Source organism: Clupea harengus, unplaced genomic scaffold (assembly GCF_900700415.2).
Source record: "Clupea harengus unplaced genomic scaffold, Ch_v2.0.2, whole genome shotgun sequence".
NCBI lineage: Eukaryota > Metazoa > Chordata > Actinopteri > Clupeiformes > Clupeidae > Clupea > Clupea harengus.
In genome coordinates this window covers 350,356-357,500 of record NW_024879564.1, presented here as the reverse complement: position 1 = coordinate 357,500, position 7,145 = coordinate 350,356, and the positions used below count along the sequence as shown (strand labels likewise).

General features: G+C 43.6%; 1 long non-coding RNA gene across 1 annotated transcript; it reads right to left on the bottom strand.

The window, feature by feature from the left end:
• Positions 1-731: 731 nt before the first annotated feature.
• On the bottom strand, positions 732-7,145 carry LOC122128908. Its single transcript, XR_006151694.1, has 3 exons — positions 7,072-7,145; positions 6,682-6,720; positions 732-912 (listed from the first exon to the last, which is right to left on the bottom strand). It is a non-coding gene; the product is annotated as an uncharacterized LOC122128908 (long non-coding RNA).

Sequence of the window (7,145 nt, the reverse complement as noted above, 5' to 3'; positions counted from 1 at the left end):
TGTGTGTGTGTTGTCTACAAACACAAGGAGACACAAGAAACCAATCAACATACGCTAATTTCTCTGTGGAATTAATTCATGTGTTCACACTTAATGCTTTACAATAATATATGCACCAATGTGATCTCCGCTATAGGCATCTCAGAGCCACGGAGAGCTACCAAGCCAAACATGCTTACTATCAGCTCTCTAAATCAAGCATTCTGATGGGTGGACTAGTGAGATAAGAGTAAGAGTAAGAAGGGCAGAAAAGTGGACAACAGACATTGACTTCTAAACTATAGATTCTATGGTTGGGAAGTTGTTATATTTGTTATATCAGGTTGGGTATGAGTACATGCATATGACTGAAAGAGTATGCTGTTCTTGCCGAATTCCCTGATGAAAATACCAAAGTTGGTTCTTTGGTTCAAGTTAGCTTGTACACAGTAAGAGACTTCTTGACAATCTCGTCGTGATTGTAGACCAAAGCCAATAATCAAAATCTAATAGCTCTGGCTCCAAGATACACAAAAGCCAGGAACCATGTCTGATGGATCTCAACATAGACAAACATAGTCTGTGTGTGTATGTGTGTGTGTGTGTGTGTGTGTGTGTGTGTGTGTGTGTGTGTGTGTGTGTGTGTGTGTGTGTGTGTGAGATAGGTGAGTGTGTGTGTGTGTGTGTGTGTGTGTGTGTGTACATGGGTGAGTGTGTCTGAGCATGTTTGTGCTTGAGGTGAATTCATGCTTTCTGTACTCACCCTGCATTGGTCTGTGTTGATGTGCTGCTCATGTTTCCAGGATCATCCACATCCTGGTCATTCTTCATGGTCACACCGCTGTGTAGTGCAGACTCTAGTGTGAGTGTCTTAATGTGACTAGCAGCCTCTTCTACGTCTTGATTCATTTCAGAATTTGTGACTTGCTAGGCCTGTACAGCAGATTAGAAACACCATTATAGCCTCTGTGTAAAATACTAAAACTCATACTTTAGACACATGAAGTGGTGCTGGCATATAACAAGCCTTTCATGACAGACTATGATGACCTGATATGGCATAGCTCAGCTTGGGAACAGCAACACAGAGGTAAACTGCTTTGTGAGCTCCATATTTTTTATGAATTAAATGCATGGATCCACCCGGTCATTTGGATCTTTCTACTGTACATTCTATGACGTAAAGATGGCTCATTGACTTCTAGATAGTGTGTTCCCAAAAAAGCACACATTTGACACTCAACCAAAAATGCAGAGCAGTTTACAATATGAAGAAACTGAATTCTAAAAAAAAGGAATGCATTTAATATTGTCTACTGTATGCAGGTAACTGTAGAACTGAAACATGAAGGATGTGGAGGATCTTCAGGCGTGCTTGGACTGTACAGACTGGGAGGTGTTCAGGACTGCTTCAAACAGCTTGGACGAGTACACAGAGGCTGTGACTTCCTATATCAGCTTCTGTGAGGACAGCTGTGTTCCATCACGCACCAGGGTTAGTTACAACAATGACAAACCCTGGTTCACAGTAAAACTCAAAAAGTTGAGGTTGGAGAAGGATGAGGCGTTCAGGAGTGGGAATAGAGACGGATATGTAGAGTCTAAATACAGGTTTAGGAAGGAGGTGGGAGATGATAAACGTGTGTATTCTAAGAAACTTGAACACCAGTTCTCAGCCAACGACTCTGCCTCTGTCTGGAAAGGGCTTAGGCTGATCACAAATTGTAAGCCTAGAGCCCCCCACTCCACTAACGACTCACGCCTGGCCAACAACTTGAATGAGTTCTACTGTCGCTTTGATGGACAATGGAACAGTCCTGACACCATCCCCCGTGACACCTCCCTCCAGCCCCAGCCCATCAACTGCACCGCCCCCACCACAGCAGAGGCCTGCGCCTCACAACTGCCCACCTCAGAGCCCCCCCCCCTCCTCCCCCTCCACAGTGACGACTCTCTCCATCCTTGAGAGAGACGTCAACAGTCTTTTTAAGAGACAGAACCCCCGTAAAGCAGCCGGGCCAGACTCTGTCTCTCCATCAATCCTGAAGCACTGTGCTGATCAGCTGTCTCCGGTGTTCACAGACATTTTTAACACCTCACTGGAGCTATGCCATGTACCAGCCTGCTTCAAGTCCTCCACCATCATCCCCGTCCCCAAAAAAACAAAAGTCACTGGACACAACGACTACAGACCCGTCGCCCTGACATCTGTGGTTATGAAGGCATTTGAGCGTCTGGTGCTGGTTCACCTCAAAGCCATCACTGACCCTCTACAGGACCCCCTGCAGTTTGCCTACAGAGCCAACAGGTCTGTAGACGATGCAGTTAACATGGCCCTTCACTTCATCCTCCAGCACCTGGACTCCTCAGGAACCTACGCCAGGATCCTGTTTGTTGACTTCAGCTCTGCCTTCAACACAATCATTCCGGCTCTGCTTCAGGACAAGCTCTCCCAGCTGAACGTGCCTGACTCCACCTGCAGGTGGATCACAGACTTCCTGTCTGACAGGAGGCAACGCGTGAGGCTGGGGAAGCATGTCTCTGACTCCAGGACCATAAGCACCGGTTCCCCTCAGGGCTGCGTTCTTTCCCCTCTACTCTTCTCCCTGTATACCAACAGCTGCACCTCCAGTCACCAGTCCGTCAAACTCCTTAAGTTCGCGGACGACACCACCCTCATTGGGCTCATCTCTGGGGGGGATGAGTCCGCTTACAGGTGGGAGATTGACCATCTGGTGACCTGGTGTGGGCAGAACAACCTGGAGCTAAATGCTCTGAAGACAGTGGAGATGGTCATAGACTTCAGAAGGAACGCAGCCCCACCCACCCCCATCACCCTGAGTGACTCCCCAGTCGACACTGCAGAGTCCTTCCGCTTCCTGGGCACCATCATCTCCCAGGACCTCAAGTGGGGGCTGAACATCAGCTCCCTCACCAAAAGAGCTCAACAGAGGATGTACTTTCTGCGGCAGCTGAAGAAGTTTAACCTGCCAAAGACAATGATGGTGCACTTCTACACCTGCATCATCGAGTCCATCCTCACCTCCTCCATCACCGTCTGGTACGCTGCTGCCACTGCCAATGACAAAGGCAGACTGCAGCGTATCATCCGTTCCGCCGAGAAGGTGATTGGCTGCAATCTGCCCTCTCTACAGGACCTGTTTGCCTCTAGGACCCTGAGGCGGGCAGGTAAGATTGTGGCCGATCCCTCACACCCGGGTCACAAACTTTTCGAGGTCCTTCCCTCCGGCAGGAGGCTGCGGTCCATCAGGACCAAAACCTCACGCCACAAAACCAGCTTCTTCCCGGCTGCCGTTGGCCTTAGTAACAAGGCCACCTGACGTGGACTCTCATCCCGCCCCCACACCTCAAGCCTGTGTTATGTTAACACACACTACATTGCACACCGCACATTGCACATCCACTTTTGCACTCCTGCCCTGCTTTTTGTATTGTAGTACTTATTGTGTTTGTGTAGTACTTACTGTGTTTTTATGTTTTATGTTATGTGTAGTACTTTCTGTGTTTGTATGTTTTTATGTTTACTGTATGCACCTATACATCAGAACAAATTCCAGGTAGGTGTAAACCTACTTGGCAATAAATACTATTCTGATTCTGATTCTGATTCTGAAATGTAATGCAGGATTTGTAAGGCCATCAACTGGAAAAGATGCTAGTGTTTTGAAATAAATATTTCATATTGATATTGAGTTTGCTCAGTGTATGTACTGAAAGTTGATGTTTTTCTGTTCATTTTGAAATGAACAGTAATATTTAATTCAGAAAATGTGGTTTTGAGCAGAAAGCGAAATTGTTGGCTAATTGTGTGATGAAGATGTGTTAGGAGTTTAGAAAAAGTGTCTTAATTACGGTTAAATCAATTAAATTCACTTCAACATACAATACAATTGTCTCAGTGCTCTGAAGCCTGAACCAAGTCTAAATGTTTAAGTTTTTAGTAACAGCAGACACCCTAACCTGAATCTAAACCAAACCTGCTATTATTATTTTCTATTTTTCAAAAGATTCCAAACTAGGTGTGCCCTCAGTGTGTCCTGTAATGTGCAAATGTCAAATTGAACAGATGTTCCCATCTACATGATTGGCGACTGGTCACAGTCAGCTATTATGAGCAATACAGATGGATGAGAGAGAGATGGAGATGTGATCTTGAATTTCATGGAATAAAATGAGTCAGCAGTGGGTGTTCCGTAGGTGAGAATGTAAGCAGCAATGTACATTTAACAAATGTTGACATTTGGGTTTTCCCCAGCTGGTCTAAACTGGCTAATTATAGTCATGCAGAATGCTGGGCAAGGGAGGTCTTGGTTTTCCTCTTTCCTCAAAGGAAATAACTAAACAGTGGAGGCACCCATACATCTAAACTTATACAATTGGCTAATTGTAATGTTTTTAGTTGAAAAGGTGGAAAAATAAGCTGTGGCATGCAATTTGTTATTGCACTGCAACTGCAGTGATGACTAGATCAGTTGAAATAATATAATATAATATAAACTTATATAATATTAAAAACATCTGTTTGTAGGCTGCGGGTAGAACATGTTATTGGCCCTCATTCTCGAACATTTTCTGAAGTTTCTTCTGAAATGTTTCTTACGGGCTTCGGAAAAACAACGTAAGCAAAAGACATCCGCCAAATTCATGCACGCTTGAAAATGTGGTCCTACGCAGCAGAAGTTTTCTGGGCTGTGCTCCCCCGGAAGAGTTTTCTTAAATTGAAAGCGCGTTCTCGTGCTCCTGAATTTGCATACATACACGCCCTGCCAGCTCCTTATAAGGGCACGCAACCGTAGTGACGTGTGCAGTCGGAATCGACCGAATCTACACGAAAGCAACTCGTAAACGAGTCATGTCAAAGCGCCTAGCGATCACCGTCGAGTAAACGCAAATCTAACTTCAACTATATATGTCTATGACTTGAACGGTGCAGAGATGGACTGTTGCAGGATGTAGATGTGTCCATTCTATTCCACTATAGCTATATCAACGTGATTGAGTTTAGTGCTTATTTATGTATTCACTTACATTTGCAGTGTTCGTGTACATTACATTAAGTCATTTAGCAGACACTTTTGTCCAAAGCGACGTACAAGGGATAGAACAGTCAAGCTACGAGCAATAGAGACCTACTGTAACAATAAATACTACTTTACATAAGAAATAGAAAAACGAAATAGGAAATTTCGGGTCTTTGGGTCTTCAAAAGCTTCTTAAAGGTAGAGAGGGACGCGCCTGCTCTGGTAGTGCTAGGCAGTTCGTTCCACCAACGTGGAACTACTTGAAAATTCTGGATTGCCGTACTTGCACAGACGGCAGTGCCAAACGACGCTCACTAGACGAGCGCAGCATTCCGGTGTAGTCCTTTTATTTATTTTATGACATCACGGTGCCTCGTAGAATCATGACTTTAGGCCTACATGTGAAACGTAATTGTTAATGATACTTTAATCCGAGGATCTGTAGAGTTGATGTGAACGCAATCACCAACGATTTCTCACAAATTCATTAACACGGAGAGTTTTCTTAAATGCAATTCCTCAAAAAAGGAATCGCATTTGAGAAAACTTTGGCCGAGTTACGACTGCTATTTCGAGTTCGGAAAGTCTTCTGAAGTTCAGAGCAAATCCCAGATGAGAAAACGTTCATGAATGCCAAATGTTGTCCTAAATCCAATTCAGAAGAAATTCCTCTTAAATTCCTCTTAAATTCTTCTTAACTGCGTTCGAGAATGAGGCCCATTGTTTGTAGTTTTCCTCTTCAGAGCCACCAAAGTCCTCCTAATGACTTCAAAATGTGGTCAACTCTGCCATCTACAGGTGAGTTAACGCTACTGCCCCTTTTAAAGAGAACAGGAGTGACTGCGAATAAGTAACTGACTCACCAGACAAAAACAGTGACTCCGGATGGATTGAGGCTCTGTAGTTCAAAACATTTAACAATCCATTACTCCACAAATTAAGAAACACTTTAACTGTCATTATTTAAGTCTCTGAAATGGCATTTCAGTGTTTAAAGACATTCCTGACAGGGTGGGCATATGCCAGTGACAGTATCTATGCTGTCTTGCTGTTTTCACTACATTGATTGCTTAGCGCCTCTTGAGGTATGAAGTGGTATTATCAGAGAGGATAGGCTGGGGCTAACTGGTTAGCATGCTAACTGAAGTACATATCTGGGCAACACAGAGCATAGGCATTTTTTACTAAGTGACAAGTACTATTGTGTCTCATAAGAATTTTCAAAACGTTGTTTAAAACATCATTTTGATTAGATACAATTCAACCTCAGCTCTAAATTAACAAACCTCTGAAAATATCGCGCTGAGGATTCTGTAATGTAGCCTACCTTTTTTTTTGGAGATTTAGATGAAGTAATTTGTTTGATCGTAAACAGTTCCTCGTGGTTTGGTAAGAATTTTGATTCGTGAATGGGGTAGCTTGATTGTCTAATCACATTTGAATGTGTTTGGCCTATATATACCAGTACCTATGTCCAGCTATACTTGAAGAAGGCATGAGGGCTGAAACGTGATCATGAATTTTTTGTATCCAAAATCTAAACAGTCAGTAATATGTGGAGGCAGGGGCTGAGTACTCTGTCAACTCTCAGATGCGACGCAACCGGCGCAGAATAACAAGTTATTGGCTACATGCAAACACTTGGATAAGTCATTCTCACCTGCTGGATTTGATTCAGTTGTATTACCAAGGCCCATTGCTGTTACAGACCAAAAAAGGTCAAACCTCGGCCAAGAAGCACATGGCATCATGTTGGATGCTAATTCATTTGCAATCGCCTAAAGATCTGCTTTGCCTTCTAACTTTTAGGACTTCTCTCATTGAGCCTAATTCTGATTAACAAAGACTTTTACTAGACGGCAAAAACGGAATAATGCAGAGCTAAAACTCTAGCGATCGAAGATAAATGACCAGAGTAGCAAACATGTGCACTTACTGGCAACATTTCGCATCACGTCGTCATTTGTTTCCAAACCGCTAACTAAGAATTAGTTAACCAATGTCATAATTAAGGTAGGTTAATACACAAAACAAATGTCCGAATGCTTACCAGGGAGATAACGTTTCCGCGTTTAAGTTCCCCCGCTACGCAGATCCTAAAATGGTGATACGCTTTAATTTCGG